Source organism: Rhynchophorus ferrugineus, unplaced genomic scaffold (genome assembly GCF_030347505.1).
Source record: "Rhynchophorus ferrugineus isolate W39M unplaced genomic scaffold, kcgeb_rfMv2 rfM1, whole genome shotgun sequence".
In the NCBI taxonomy this organism is placed as follows: domain Eukaryota; kingdom Metazoa; phylum Arthropoda; class Insecta; order Coleoptera; family Curculionidae; genus Rhynchophorus; species Rhynchophorus ferrugineus.
The window spans coordinates 850,793-867,159 of NW_027472580.1; the positions used below are offsets into that span (position 1 = coordinate 850,793).

Genomic DNA, 16,367 nt, shown 5'->3' on the forward strand with positions numbered 1-16,367 from the left:
GATTTTCAGGGAACATCTCTATAACTGGACGCCATAGATATTTTAGAGTTTCGGTTTATCTACACAGAATTGCGATTTTGTTCTAATTAATCAATATATTTTTTATACTTCAAATTCAGCTGTTTCCTTTTTAATATGTTCCTTCCAACGTAGGTTGGCATCAAGGTTTTTCCCAATATACTTAAAGTCGTTGCTATAATATTATTCTAGTATAGGCTTATCTTGTTCCATTCTAAATATTCTGGCTGAAGTCTAAGAGATTAGGAGTTTAGTCTGCTGTTTTGGAACTTTTTCTGGGGTTTTATAGGTAAGTTCCACATAGCCCAGCTGAGCAGACTTTCTTTATGCTCGCAGACTTTTTCAAGGACGTCTGTGATTCCAAGCACCTGGTCATATGTTGAATGTTTGCTCATAAAACCAAACTGATAGACATATTTTATTACATAGTAATAATAGTTTTTACAAATCTCTTAGCTGTTATAAAAATCTGTAATTTTTTAATATAAGAAATATAAAATAAGATAATATAATATAAGAATATAATGTAAATAATATATAATAATAATATAAGAAAATTAATGACTAAAAAATATAACTTTTTCCAGACTATTCATCACCTGTTAATAAAAAATTAGCTTTATAGATCAAAAACGTAGATTTAATATTAACTTTCTTGTCGTAGGTCGCCGCTTTTCCATTACCCTTAAATAATATTATAGGATGGATTATCATATGCAATGAAGCGATCTAACAATTCTGCCATCGGCTGTTATTTGAATAACAATTCGGTAGTCGCCCTATAACTAGCTAGATTAGGTCTAAGATGTGTATATAATACGTATTAATAATATATTATAATATACGTATTATAATATAATAGTTTTCTATAAAAATTTAAATGCATCCGACATTATAACAATGCGAAAATCATAAGACAGTATAGATAGTAATTATCTATAGAATGTAGACAAATTTTAACATTATTACAAAAAAAAGAAATAGAAAATTGTTAGATAAGTAACGGCGACGATTTCTACATGTTAAAGAGGACAATTTAGATATGTATGAATAGATTTTGCAGTATTTTTCTTGCAACCACCATGAGAAGTATCATTCTTATTAAATAACAATATTCATATAAAGATTTTTAAAAAGACGCTTCCGAATTTTTAAATATACAGACAATTTAATTGATTAAATAGGGTTCAATTATTCTAGGGTTAACTATATGACCTGTACAACAACTAGATTGAAAGCAGTCATATAATAATTTTTTGAAAAGTTTTAGAAAATTTATTCAAAAGTTTTATTAGTTTCAATGTATTGGCTTGATATTTCTCTGATAATGAAATCTAACTTTTTCCAAAACTTCTCTTAGAATAATTATAAATCTATACCATTCAATTTAGGATTATAAAAGTATCAAAATTGCTCTCGCAATGGTTTTTATGCAATATTTAATTCAACTTTTATATATCTAATAGAAGTAGTATCAGAGATCTTTACAACTAGTAATTTTACTAATAAAAGGCTTTTAAATTGCAATTAACTCACTAATAGGATGTATTATAGGGTTTTTGAAAAGTGACAGTCCACGAAACATTCTAAGACTTACATCATTTATTTACTGAGTTAAGGACAGCATAGAAAGGTAGGCAAGATCAAATAAGGACTTTCCAAATAGTGAGGACATAATGACTGCAATCTGCTAAGCTTAACTCAAAAGATCGTTGAAACCATACGATCTACTGATCCAAAAGCAATGTCGAAAGACTCAAGTGAACATGAGGTAGATGGCAGTAAAAAACTACCTAATTTTCAGGAAAATGGAAAAAAAAATATTCAAAGTATTGGCCATTTGATTCTATATATCTTGCTCATTTTTCAGTTAATTTATAGATGATATCCCAAAAAACTGTTATTTCTTCGAAGTTTCGGAAGTGCTACTCTTCAAGCGCATATCCTGTTGACGCTAAATGTTGATAGTCGGACGGGGAAGGTCTGGAGAAAACGGTAGCTACAATAATATCCACGTGCTTTCAACGCTTGAACCGGTTTTGCTTTATAAGATGACGATTTAAAATCACTTTACTATATATTCGGGTCCATTCTGGACGTTTTTCGATCGGTAGTGTTTATTATTAACTCTTTCATCAGGTTTCAACAGTTCGTAATATATTACGGCAGTCTGATACCACCAAACACAGATCATTGTCTTGCGACCAAAACGATTTCGCTTTAGAGTCGATAGGCAAGCTTCGCCAGTTATTAACCATGATTTTTTGAGCTTAGGGTTTTCAAAATAAGCAGCATTTCACAAGCATTTTTTCAATTTTCCATTTGCCTGTCATCAAGTGTTGTGGTACAGATCTTTTGAATTTTCTTCACTTTTTCTTCGAGTTTTTTGTTGTTTGTCGTCTTTATTTTTGTTTGTTTTTGAATTTATGTTGAGCCTTTATCCAGTAACTCTTACAGATTCGCATTTTAAAACTTTTTTAGTATATCAGAACGTTCTTTATCTTACACATCGAAATTGCCACTTTTGAATTTTCGAAACCACGCCTCGCTTGTCTTTAAGATTAGAACATGCTCATTGTAGGTGTCTGTCAGTAAGTGAAGGCTTTCAGCGGCTTTTTACTAACTGAAAAATGTAAAAACCTGTAAGAAAAATACTTTGCTTTGATTGGTCTGCCATTTCGCCTGATTACTTTATGAGACATTTGTTGGCCAATAGTATTTAAATGAAAATCAAATTTAATTTTTAAAATTAATTTATTAACTTCATTAAACCAAAAATACAATCACACCTCATAATAACTTTTAAAATTAGGTCTTGAAAATCATTATGGATTGGACAGTTGAAATACTAAAAATGTATGTGTTTTTTAAAGATATTTAGATTTTAGAATATTTAATCTCTGGAACTACTTAATATAGAATGTAGACAAATATTGTCTGTTGTCTCTTTTTCATAAGTTTTTTTAAATAGCCTGAAATAAGACTAAATTACAATATTAAACTCTTGTTTTCCTCAGAGCAAAGTTCTCTAGAACTGAAAATATAGACTCAACTGGTGATTTAACAACCTCAAGTGGTACTAGATCTCCCATTAAAAAATAATATAAGTTATCTAACATGTTCAACTTCTTCACAATTTTCTTCGGGAGAATGATGTGAAAAAATTGAAGTGATGATGAGCCCTTTTAAAGATTTCTCGAACATACTAGATGAAGGATGCTGTTTCTACCTCCATAATCTCTAATAGATCCAACCAAATTCTCTAAGCAATCTTGGTTAAGATTTGTTAAACAAATGTAGTTAGACAAAATAGCATTTTTACGGTAATAAATCCCCTAAAAGTAGCAATAAAATTTTTAATTGATGCCCGTAACAAATATTTTCTTAACAAGGCAATTAAATTTAAATATACAATAGATCTACAATAAAATTATTGAAAACTGATTGTTATGAAAAGTTAAAGTATTACAAATATTTAAGGGATATTTTACAATTAAAAATAGTATTTATTATTACTAATCATCCAGTTATCTTAATTATTACCTTCTTGTAAGACTTCTTTATGTAGAGACATCACACTGACAGCATCAGATCAACTTGGTAGATTAATTGAATTTTATTACCACTAACATCTTCATAAGTAGGTTTTGATTTTCTGCAAATAAACCATATATAAACAGACATGTAGTAGATAGATAATTTTATATTTACCTGATAAAAACGATGTTGGATATTAATTTACCTTAATACCTATTCGTGAAGGAAAGGTAATTCTAAATTTTTCACTAAAATGTCCGTGACAGACATGATGGCGTTGATATATTTGCATTGTGGTTTATCCAGGTAACTTACTACTATTTGCTTGATCAACCCATTTTTGGAAAGGAGCGGGATCATTCTTTGGGAAACGATGTCTAATTTCCGTAGTAGATTTTCACCCAGGTACACTACAGCTTTTACTACACGGACGAATTGTCATCAATTTATATATTATTACTCCATAACAATTAATGTAAAACAGAAAATATGCACAACGTAAAACGAAGATTTCTTGATCTAAACAAAAACCAAAACCTTCCAACAACAAACTTAAATATGGACGCCCATAGCAAGTGCTGAATTAACACAATTTGACCGACCAATCACGTTCCATGTTAGTGGCGGAAGCAGGAATTTAAACTAGCCAATCACAATTTGCGATCTCAGCGCTACCGTTGATAGAACTAAACAAAACATTTCCCCAAGGTCGCCCATACCGTGAAATTTCTATTTTTTCTATGATGTGCGGCTATCGACATCCATTAGAAAATCCAATAATAGCTTTCCGGTATACTTTGTACATACTGGTGCATTTATCCCTTACACGTCTTACTTGTATATTGTACAATGTACATACATGTACAACGGAATAACAAAAATGCATTAATTTTATAAAGTATAGTGAAAGTACTAAGCAGATCTAATGTAAGATGTAATTTTTAAAAAACATTCAAGCAAAACAACGCTGAATCACACATCTTCAGAAACGCTTCCAACTGATGTCTTACCAACATGCCATGTTCACCTTAACTAATTTATTCAAATTCATAACTAACATTTCCTTCTCCAACACAAAATATTATGTTATAACTGTAATAATTTTACATATAGTTGACGATATAATACTAGGAATAGATCTGCTATATTATTTTAAAAGTGAATTTTTTATTTAATTTTAGACACATAAAACACATATCTAAAAAATAAGCCGTTTTTTGTTTATAGCACGATGAATTTACGTTTTTATCGCTAAATTATTTTTACCGTCAGAAATACCAAAAAAGGACACAGGTAATTTATTTGAAACTCACTTTTTATTACAAGATAAACAGTTCGTTTTTTATTAAAGCACTTTGAAAACGATATCCATCTTTATTTCACGTGAGTTTAAACTAACAACACAAATAAATCGTTAGTAAGATAAATATCAGTGGCAGGAAATAGTAATTCACGTTTTTTAAAATATGCTATGTATGTATGTTATGAAACGCGTACACTTTAGAAACAAAATTTTTTAATTGTTTTAAAAACTAAATTTTATTAATAACCTTATTAACATAGCAGACCTTCATTAATGAGAATGTGAAATGCGAAAGAAGTGTAGTTCACATTTGTAGGGTTATTGTTAAACCCAGGGCGTAATATAAATTAGTTATATTAAATTATCCTAAATAAATAAAAATAGATATCAAAATAAGTGATATAGGCACTACTTACACAATAAATGGCACAATAAAAAAAATGTGCGAGATCTTGATGTCGAGGTCGGGTGAGTTCTGTACTCGCGGTTAAAAGTACGAGTAATTAATTATGCTGGTGGATCATAATACTAATAAATAATAGTGTCGATAAATAAATGTATCGACAAATTATGGTAATGGATGGTATTGGAAATCTCAATAAAAGACGATCACAATACTAGGCAAGAGCAATGATGAAAAAACCTGGATGATTAACAATAATCTTAGTCTATGGTAGTCAATAACATTGACAGGCAATTATTATGAAACGGACAATAACAATAAGTGATAGGAGTGATAAAGTATTCTAGGATGAAGTATGACATGTGCACACGGTACGAAAGGAAGGTAATTTACAACGTACTAGCTTGTGTACCAGCACTAACTAGTGAAAAATTATGGGAGATAGACACACGAGATCCTGTCACTAGGGTTAGTAGGTCTCGCTAGGATTAAGCTAAAAAATGAAATAAATAAATAAACAACACTCTGTTGCTATTGTGCACACACAAACCTTCATCCATTGTCATGTATAAACAGAAAAATTCCGGTTCGTTACATTTAGACACGGCCAAAAACTGCTGAGAATCATCAACGCGTCCTTGTTTTTAGTCAACAGTGAACGAACGACACCCACTTTGAACAGAGTTTTCTCATAGTCAAATGGTTATGCATTGGAATCTCTACAATCACGTTTGAAGTCAGCAAACCAACGTTTTATTGTTGTTTCTGATTGAGCGGAGTCCTTATAACACTTACATCGTATGTATGTTAATTGTTTTTGATCCATTGTTTTAAAATAACAAAAACAGTGTCACTCTTAGCACAATAATTCACGAATATATGAGTAGAATATCATATAATCTTAACAAATTTCTTTTGCAGGTTAGTACTAACTAAAAAGTTGTAAATGTAACAAAACCAAAGCCGCCTATGTGTTAAGCCCGGATTTTTTCAGTCCATGCGTTAGATGCCACGTCAGTAAAACAGCTGTATCTCTAAAAATACTGAAAATTATGAAAAATACTCTTAGGGACATATTCTTAAAGGGATAAGCTTTTAAAATTATATTTATTTATACATTTAGAAAACATCCTCGGCTAGAAAACCCCCATAAGATCAGCATATATATGCTATCCAATAAAACAGCTAATGCAGTATATCGCGGTATTGCCGCATTAATGCTTTGAAGAATTTTGTAGGCAATTGACAACAATGTTTACCACAAATTGGATAATTTTGAACGGGTAAATAAATAAGCAATACTCTTTTGCTATTGTGCACTCGCTTTTCCAGCTCCAGGTATGATGGACAAGCAATGCGTACAAGGGAAAATGCCAAAAGCCACACGCTAGATATGCTGCCACCAAGAGTCAGCAAAAACCGCTTTCGATGGCGTTTATATATGCTTCAATAAGTCACCCTGGTCACTTTGGCGTTAATTTCACAACAGAACAGACAGTTGCAACCATCTAATTATTATCCTTGATTTGTAGCTAGAAACATTGTTTTTTCAGCTATCTACCCAAAGCAAATTTTTCAAATGATATAGAATCAGTTTTTTGGTAACATCACTACATAGTATAAAACAAAGTCGCCTTTTCTGTCCCTATATCCTTATGTGCGCTTAAATCTTTAAAACTACGCAACGGATTTTGATGCGGTTTTTTTCAATAGATAGAGTGATTCAAGAGGAAGGTTTATATGTATAATACATGCATAATATACTAAGGCAACATTGCTAATTTTAGAGGTTTCTAACGTGATGTCGTAAATTAACCTATTTTTTTAGGCTTATTTAGCAATTAGCAAAAACGCTGCCTAACCCTACGAGTTAGATCAAATTAATGTACTACAGTATTGTACACCATAAAAAGGTCTACAAAAAAGTCCGCGATGGTATATGTTTATCTTTTAGGGATAACCCACATTAACCATTTTTATTGTTTACTTCTTACGTGAGAAAATGGCTTATTTACGAAGCTATTTTAAGCAATACGGCATTAATCCTTATCGAATTAAGTACCTTAAATACAGTGTGCAATTAATATAGATCAATATGGTTCCTTACAGCATGTAAATTAAACAAATATTTTCGGAGATATTACAAATTTAAAATTTGCGTTTAAAAATGTGTAATGTAATAAAAATTGTATGAATTTAGATATTCCAAAGATAGCAGGAAATCTTCATAGTAAGTATAGGGGAAGAGGAATTGTTTTACTCCAAATTTAATGCGTGCAGGCCAAGGGCAGTAATGAATGAACCAAAAATACTGGATCGATTTTAATCATGTTTTCATTGAGTGACATAGGCATATATATTTTATGCCCGTGCAAAGTCGGAGCGGGCCGCTATGTTTTTATTTACAACGTTCATATTTTTTCTGTAATGTATTTAATTTAGTATCAGCATTGCACCCGTGCGAAGCCGGAGCGGGTCGCTAGTTTTCCAATAAAAACTACTTTAGTCGTTGTAAATTTCTTGTATCCTCAAGTCTACATCGTTAACTGTGTTTTAATGTTTTTAATTTCTCATCAGATATAGAGGGCAATCGAGTTCCATATCTTTTTTTTAATATTTGGACCAGCCATTACTACCCGTGAAATGTTCAGCATCTTTAACAGTTTAGTCCTTTCGTTAAATATTTAACCACTGAAAAAGTGGTTATCAACTTTTAATTTAATCAAAACAATATCTTTAACATATTCATAATTATCAGAAACCGAATTCTGACACCACAAAATCGCCTGCCATCAATTTATATATCATTGAAAGGGTTGCCGTTTTTGTTGGTCCGTTTACGTCTCTTAATTATAGGTGCACGAGCAATTTATTACCCAACTTTCAATCCCGTGACAGAAACATCTATTCTCTTAATGTAGTTTAGCCGCATAAATTCGATAACAGAGAGACAAATCATTCAATAATCAATCAGTCAATCTGTACAATCCCCACCAAGATATTCATTATGTGATTTGTGGCTTTGTTTGCGGTGGAATTAATAACCTGTCGAGTTAGGAACTGAAAAAAACAAGTTTTGTTCTTAATAAATACGAGGGTTGTTATGGAAGTTGGCACGTCGGTTGTTAGACGTCAATGCTGTATGTGATGTTATAAAGCAAGATGGTCATGTGACAAACTGTAAGGTTGAGGCATCGAGGCATTGGATATTGGTATGACAATTACCGACAAAAAATTTCATGAGCATTTGGCTCGAGTTGGATTTCGAATAATCTTATGAATTCCCCAAAAGTGTTCCTCCTGTTCTGGCCCATTGTTATTATTACATCATCTGTAAAAGTTCTTACCGACATTTCTAATTTTTTCCATGTTTTTACAGCCTATATGTAGCTCTGTTTTGTCTATTTGACATTTCTTTATTATTTTACCCATTGATGTTATAAACAGGGTTAGGTTAGGTCTCTTTAAATAATTTACATTCTATACTAACAGGGGATGACTTTATAACTTGGTTGACACGTCGGTTATTAAACATCATTGCTGTATGTGACGTTATAAAGCAAGATGGTCATGTGACAAACTGTGAGGTTGAGGCATCGAGGCATTGGATATTGGTATGACAATTACCAACAAAAAATTGCATGAGCATTTGGCTCGAGTTGGATTTCGAATAATCTTATAAATTCCCCAAAAGTGCCTCCTGTTCTGGCCCATCAGTTGCTATTATTACATCATCTGCAAAAGCTCCTATCGGCATATATATTTTATCCATGTTTTTATACCATAAATATAGCTCCATTTTGTCTACTTAATATCTCTTTATTATTTTATCCATTGATGTTATAAACAGGATTAGGTTTAAACTTCCGCCTTCTTTTAGCCTTGCTTGGGTTTTGATGGTCTTTGATTTCATTGGTACTTTTAACCCTGTATGTTTCTTAAATTATTACTTCGATTTTATTATTTACACCTTTTTATTCTAATACAACCTATGGTGTATCTAAACTTATTCTTTAAAATGTATTTTCTTAATCAGTAAAAGCTAGGTATATATGTTGCTTGGAGTTGAATCTTTTCCACGATTTACTTCATGCTAAATACATGGTCTTGCTTATATCTTCCCTTTCGAAATTCTCTGCGATTTTATAATTTTCTCGCATATCTTTACGACTGTGCAGTTCTTTTATCTCGTTTTTTATATATCGGAACAATAAATGCCATTTGCTGTAAATCTTGTGGGATTTGTTCCTCTTTCCATACTCTATTGCAAAATTTGAAAATAATTTTCAAATCTTAGATATATGCTTATAAATCTGAAACAAATCAGAAACCGACTGTATGGATTTTCAAAGACGTTTAGCATGAGGAGGGTTTCTTTTCGAAAAAAAAAGATTATTTCTTTCATTTTTTAAGATATTTCAACGACCGTATCCATATTAATATTCAGTGCAGCTCAAACACGCTAAAAAATATTTACAATAAAACTTGCAGAAAATTAATATTTAACAGTAACAATGTTTACTTTTTAACGAATTTTATTGGCAATAAATGCCATTTGCTGCAAATCTCGTGAGATTTGTTCCTCTTTCCATACTCTATTGCAAAATTTGAAAATAATTTTCAAATCTTAGATATATGCTTATAAATCTGAAACAAATCAGAAACCGACTGTATGGATCTTCAAAGACGTTTAGCATGAGGAGGGTTTCTTTTCGGAGAAAAAAAGATTATTTCTTCCATTTTTTAAGATATTTCAACGACCGTATCCATATTAATATTCAGTGCAGCTCAAACACGCTAAAAATATTTAGAACGAAACTCACAGAAAATTAATATTTAACAGTAAAAATGTTTACTTTTTAACGAATTTTATTGGCAAGATGGAGCCTCCATTATCTCGTTCTTATTTAAAGTAACTTATTAGAGACGCAATCTGTTCAGTTTGGCTTCGGAATTTTCAAAATAAGCAAAACGTTAAAACAACGTTAGCTGGTTTATAACCTGTAGTTATAATTGATATTTTAAAGAATGTTTTACATGTTTGACAACAGATTCATCTTTTTAACTAGAGTAAAATGAGAAGGAAAATATTGTCTAATCCTAAAGCGAATCGACAAATTGCCGCGGATAATACATTAAACATCTCTGATAAAGTCAGTTCACTGTTATTTTGAATAGACTATAGGATAAAATGAAAAAAAAAAACTGTTGAGCTCCGAGCTGACCAACTGACCAACTCTGAAGCCTTCCCAGAAAACATGCGGTGTTACCCAGCCTGCTTAATGGCGTTACTGGGAAGGTTATTCTTCCTCGTATTGTCCACTGTTGCCTATAAAGACATTTATAGTCACACTAGCGACCCGCCCCGGCTTCGTACGGGTGCAATGCTGATACTAAATTAAATACACTACAGAAAAAATATGAACGTTGTATATAAAAACATAGCGGCCCGCTCCGACTTTGCACTGTCACTCAATGAAAACATGATTAAAATCGATCCAGTATTTTTGGTTCGTTCATTACTGCCCTTGGCCTGCACGCATTAAATTTGGAGTAAAACAATTCCTCTTCCCCTATACTTACTATGAAGATTTCCTGCTATCTTTGGAATATCTAAATTCATACAATTTTTATTACATTACACATTTTTAATCGCAAATTTTAAATTTGTAATATCTCCGAAAATATTTGTTTAATTTACATGCTGTAAGGAACCATATTGATCTATATTAATTGCACACTGTATTTAAGGTACTTAATTCGATAAGGATTAATGCCGTATTGCTTAAAATACCTTCGTAAATAAGCCATTTTCTCACGTAAAAAGTAAACAATAAAAATGGTTAATGTAGGTTATCCCTAAAAGATAAACATATACCATCGCGGACTTTTTTGTAGACCTTTTTATGGTGTACAATACTGTAGTACATTAATTTGATCTAACTCGTAGGGTTAGGCAGCGTTTTTGCTAATTGCTAAATAAGCCTAAAAAAATAGGTTAATTTACGACATCATGTTAGAAACCTCTAAAATTAACAATGTTACCTTAGTATATTATGCATGTATTATACATATAAACCTTCCTCTTGAATCACTCTATCTATTGAAAAAAAACGCATCAAAATCCGTTCGTAGTTTTAAAGATTTAAGCGCACATAGGGATATAGGGACAGCAAAGGCGACTTTGTTTTATACTGTGTAGTGATTTACAAACATTGACTACATCCATGCCCCAGCAGGACTCAAACCCGCGACTATCACAACCGTAGGAGGACCTCCTTGACCACTGTGCCGACCAAGCCAGCCGTTCCGAATTTAAATCTAATTTTACATTTTTACAGACAGCATTTGGCATACTACAGATAGAATATACATTCGACGTAATCTATAACGTGCATTGCAACTACATATAACTTAAATTATTATTAATTAACGAGAAAAAGACGGTAAATTCAAGGTTATATTGATGCTATAATGTACTATATACAGGTCTAACATAACCTTAATATATCACGTAATAGATACGTATCCGGTATTCAAGTGAATGGTGTGGTAGGTTTAATGCATCCAGTCGAAACTGAAAAGGAAACTGCTGCCTTCCTTTCAGATGTCCCAGTATACTCGTGGGTACGAAACACATGTCCGGTTCCTTTTAAAACGAGTAATTAATAGGGGAAGAGCTATTAGATTTTGGCGAAGGCTTTATATCCGGAGGAACGTTATGGCACTGACCTGTTTCACGGCTGGAACTCGCCCGCGGCTCCAGATACGCTAAAATAATTAACGGAGCGTACAGTCGTGATTAGGATAAAAGCGTACCGCGAGATGAATGATCTGCTCTGTACATATGGCTGTTGGCTAAGATTTCCAAAGCGTTCGAATTAGTATGGCGAGCTTTAAATCAGATTTACTTTTAAATAAACTCAATTTTATAGCAATAACATTATTGTTATTCATCAAATGACGGAAGCCATTTTATTTTTGACACTTCTAAAAGACTTAATTAATAGTAAAATAGTTAACGTATTCCGAAATGTTAATGTACAACCCTTAATGTCAAAGATTATTAAAACAAATAAATCGTGTTAACTAACACTTGACGCAATAATGATACTGCCTGATTTTTTTGGTAATTTTGCAGATATTTTTCATTAATGGAAATAAGACCTCCTTTCCAACTCCAACTAAAATATGTTTTTTATTACTAATCTCTGCCCGTGTGCAATATTTTTTATGATTTCCGTTATATAATATACTTATATATAATCTAAATCTTATTCTAGATACTATTCTAACTTATTCTAGAGATTATTAAATCTCACTCTATGTATCTATTAATTAGTTCATATGGTAGTTTATGTTTTAGGTTATGCACTTTATTGCCATTGCGCACATCTAATAGTCTTTCAGAGTATTTCGCACTAATACTTTCAATCACACTCATTATGATGACATTGACACTCGCAACACTTTATTCTGGAACCTCTGAATGAATATCTATTAAATTTGCTAATTGTAGCCCATAATTCAATATTATAGGTTCAAATGGGCCTAAGTATTTAACTTTACCTTGTTATCTAATGATAATTTACATTCATGCCCTATCAGCCAATATATTTGGTTTAGTTTAAGTCCAAGCCGTTTGCGTTTTGTCAATATATGTTTTTTCCATGTCAAACGTCGATCATAATACAGTCCCAGATATTGCGGAAGTTCATAATTACACAATTTTACTAAGGGACATATTCTCCTACAAAGGGTGAATCTCACATAGGTAAATTTTGTCTCATTTGCTTTGATATACCACGTTTTCAACTACAATTCGACTTTGTTAAGATGAATTTGGAGGTTTCTTGTAGCTGATATTTGATCTTCGCGTGATGATAAAACCGCTGTATCGTCAGCATATGATTCAGCAGTGATATTTCTTTCTACTGAGGTAGGTCAGCTAATACCATCGGTATAACAATGGACCCGCAATACTGCCCTGCGGAACACCCGAATATATTGGATGTAGATCAGTGTATTCGTCACCCTATTTGACAATAAAATGTTTGTCTATGAAGTATGATTTCAGCAGATAACCGTTTGAAAATGGTGGATTTTAGTCTTCTTTGCAACATTTTTTTCCCCTTTACTTACACCAGTTTAAAGAAACAATAGCTCCTGCATCTTGGCCGACTCGGTTTTTTATTTCAGCGGTAAATGGCACTTTTTTCTCCTTTATTACTGACCTCAAGCACTTGAACTCTTGCACTTGCTCTAACCAGCTACACTATTTACAATAAGACAATATATTTACAATAGGGGGCAACCCCTTACTTGTCAAATTTAAAACATATAATTAAAATGTTTCTCTTTTACCAATATTTAGAAATTATATAACTGAGTCAGATCTAACAGAACGATAGGAAAATAAAATGGGTGTGCCGCAGAGGAGTGTTATTAGGACCAGTCTTTTATTTGCTATACATTTGCAAATAACAACGCAGTCCTAGTCATTCCAGAAAACAACGCTCAGACAAAAACAATCAATCAAAAAGTTACAAACATCTATTGCCGAAATACAATGCTGAGAAAAATGAAAAATGCAATGAAAAATGGAGTATCAAGATGAATAAAAATAGATCAGTTCATACTGATTTCACCAATAAAAGGATTAAGCACAAGCCAATATATATATATATATATATATATATATATATATATATATATAAATCAACAATTCAGCATTTAATAAGCTTTTGTTTTACCAACAAGTCTTGAAACCAGTGTGGATGACAAAATAGAGCATTTTATCATTTCCTCCACTAAGAATAATACTAGCCACAGTAAAAATGCTTTGAGTCAAAAATACTTTTAACCTAATACCTTTAATTTGGCCAGTTTTTTTTTTGAACATTACTAATAAGCTTTTATTTGTATCAATTTTGACTAGCAATATCAGAACCCAATTCAATCAACATAAAACTGAGAAATATCCTGAACACCTTTTCATATTCTCGGACGGCTCCAAGAGCAATGACTACGTGGGGGCAGCATTTACATCGATGATGTCGGAAGGACACTTCAGGCTTCCCGTTTCATCGAGTGTATGGACGGCTGAACTGTTTGCCATGTATAGGGCCCTGCTCTCAGGACAAGATGTGCAAGACAAACGATTAGTTATCGCCTTCGATTCAATGAGCTCCTTAAAGTGTCTCCAACCATTTCTACCTCTACACTCGCTAGTAGTGCTTAACCGTGAACTAACCTCTAAAGTAAGCGGCAAAACCATCACCTTTATGTGGTTCCCTTCTCAGTATGGGATCATTGAAAATGAAAGAGCGGATTACATAGCCAAGAAAAGGGAAGGATTACTTACGGAAAACTTCCTCTTCTACAGTAGAGATATGACACCACTCTACTAGAATCTTTAGACATCTAGACCAACTCAGATGGGATCTAACAGAAAACAACAAGCTCTGGGAGGCGAAAAAAGGTCACTAACATCAGCAGACGTAACCTAAGCTTATTCTCGGGTCACTATGCGTCGAATGTGGCTCATCACTGTCTATCAAACACATACAAACTGAATGCCTAAGATATAACTCGAAGAGACGGTTGGTCAACTTCATATATTCATGCATCTATCTGTATGCTTTTATATATTACTAGCGACCCGCCCCGGCTTCGCACGGGTGCAATGCTGATACTAAATTAAATACACTACAGAAAAAATATGAACGTTGTATATAAAAACATAGCGGCCCGCTCCGACTTTGCACGGGCATAAAATATATATGCCTATGTCACTCAATGAAAACATGATTAAAATCGATCCAGTATTTTTGGTTCATTCATTACTGCCCTTGGCCTAAATTTGGAGTAAAACAATTCCTCTTCCCCTATACTTACTATGAAGATTTCCTGCTATCTTTGGAATATCTAAATTCATACAATTTTTATTACATTACACATTTTTAAACGCAAATTTTAAATTTGTAATATCTCCGAAAATATTTGTTTAATTTACATGCTGTAAGGAACCATATTGATCTATATTAATTGCATACTGTATTTAAGGTACTTAATTCGATAAGGATTAATGCCGTATTGCTTAAAATAGCTTCGTAAATAAGCCATTTTCTCACGTAAAAAGTAAACAACAAAAATGGTTAATGTGGGTTATCCCTAAAAGATAAACATATACCATCGCGGACTTTTTTGTAGACCTTTTTATGGTGTACAATACTGTAGTACATTAATTTGATCTAACTCGTAGGGTTAGGCAGCGTTTTTGCTAATTGCTAAATAAGCCTAAAAAAATAGGTTAATTTACGACATCACGTTAGAAACCTCTAAAATTAGCAATGTTGCCTTAGTATATTATGCATGTATTATACATATAAACCTTACTCTTGAATCACTCTATCTATTGAAGAAAACCGCATCAAAATCCGTTGCGTAGTTTTAAAGATTTAAGCGCACATAGGGATATAGGGACAGAAAAGGCGACTTTGTTTTATACTATGTAGTGATACTTCTCATCTTGTAATATGTACTTTTTGTCTTACACATTTAACACTAGACTTTATATTCCGACTACTAATAACATTGTTTACTTAAACTAATGTAAATGTGTTGTATATTGTAAATTTGTACACAGACTGTAACTAGTTCAAGAGGCTGATGGGTCTATAATATATAAATAAACAAATAAATAAACCTTATTTGTATTAATAAATTTATTTCCAAAATAATTTCTGTTTGGCACCAGTAAGCTTCAGGTGTCAACATTTTAAATATATTCGTTGAAGGTATTACCTAATTTCTAAACTGAGGTAAAAAAAAACATTAATATGAAAATATTAAGAATTCATAAAATCAGAGTGAATAACAATTTGGGAAGCTTATTATAGAGTAGATTAGGAATAAAATACTAGAATATATATATATATATATATATATATATATATATATATATATATATATATATATATCACTACATAGTATAAAACAAAGTCGCCTTTTCTGTCCCTATATCCCTATGTGCGCTTAAATCTTTAAAACTACGCAACGGATTTTGATTTGATTTTTTTCAGTAGATAGTGTGATTCAAGAGGA

General features: G+C 32.1%; 1 protein-coding gene across 2 annotated transcripts in view; it reads left to right on the forward strand.

The window, feature by feature from the left end:
* Positions 1-16,367, forward strand: part of Tk (Tachykinin) — a 209,286-nt gene that overhangs the window by 162,881 nt on the left and 30,038 nt on the right. The gene's annotated exons all lie outside the window — the stretch shown is intronic.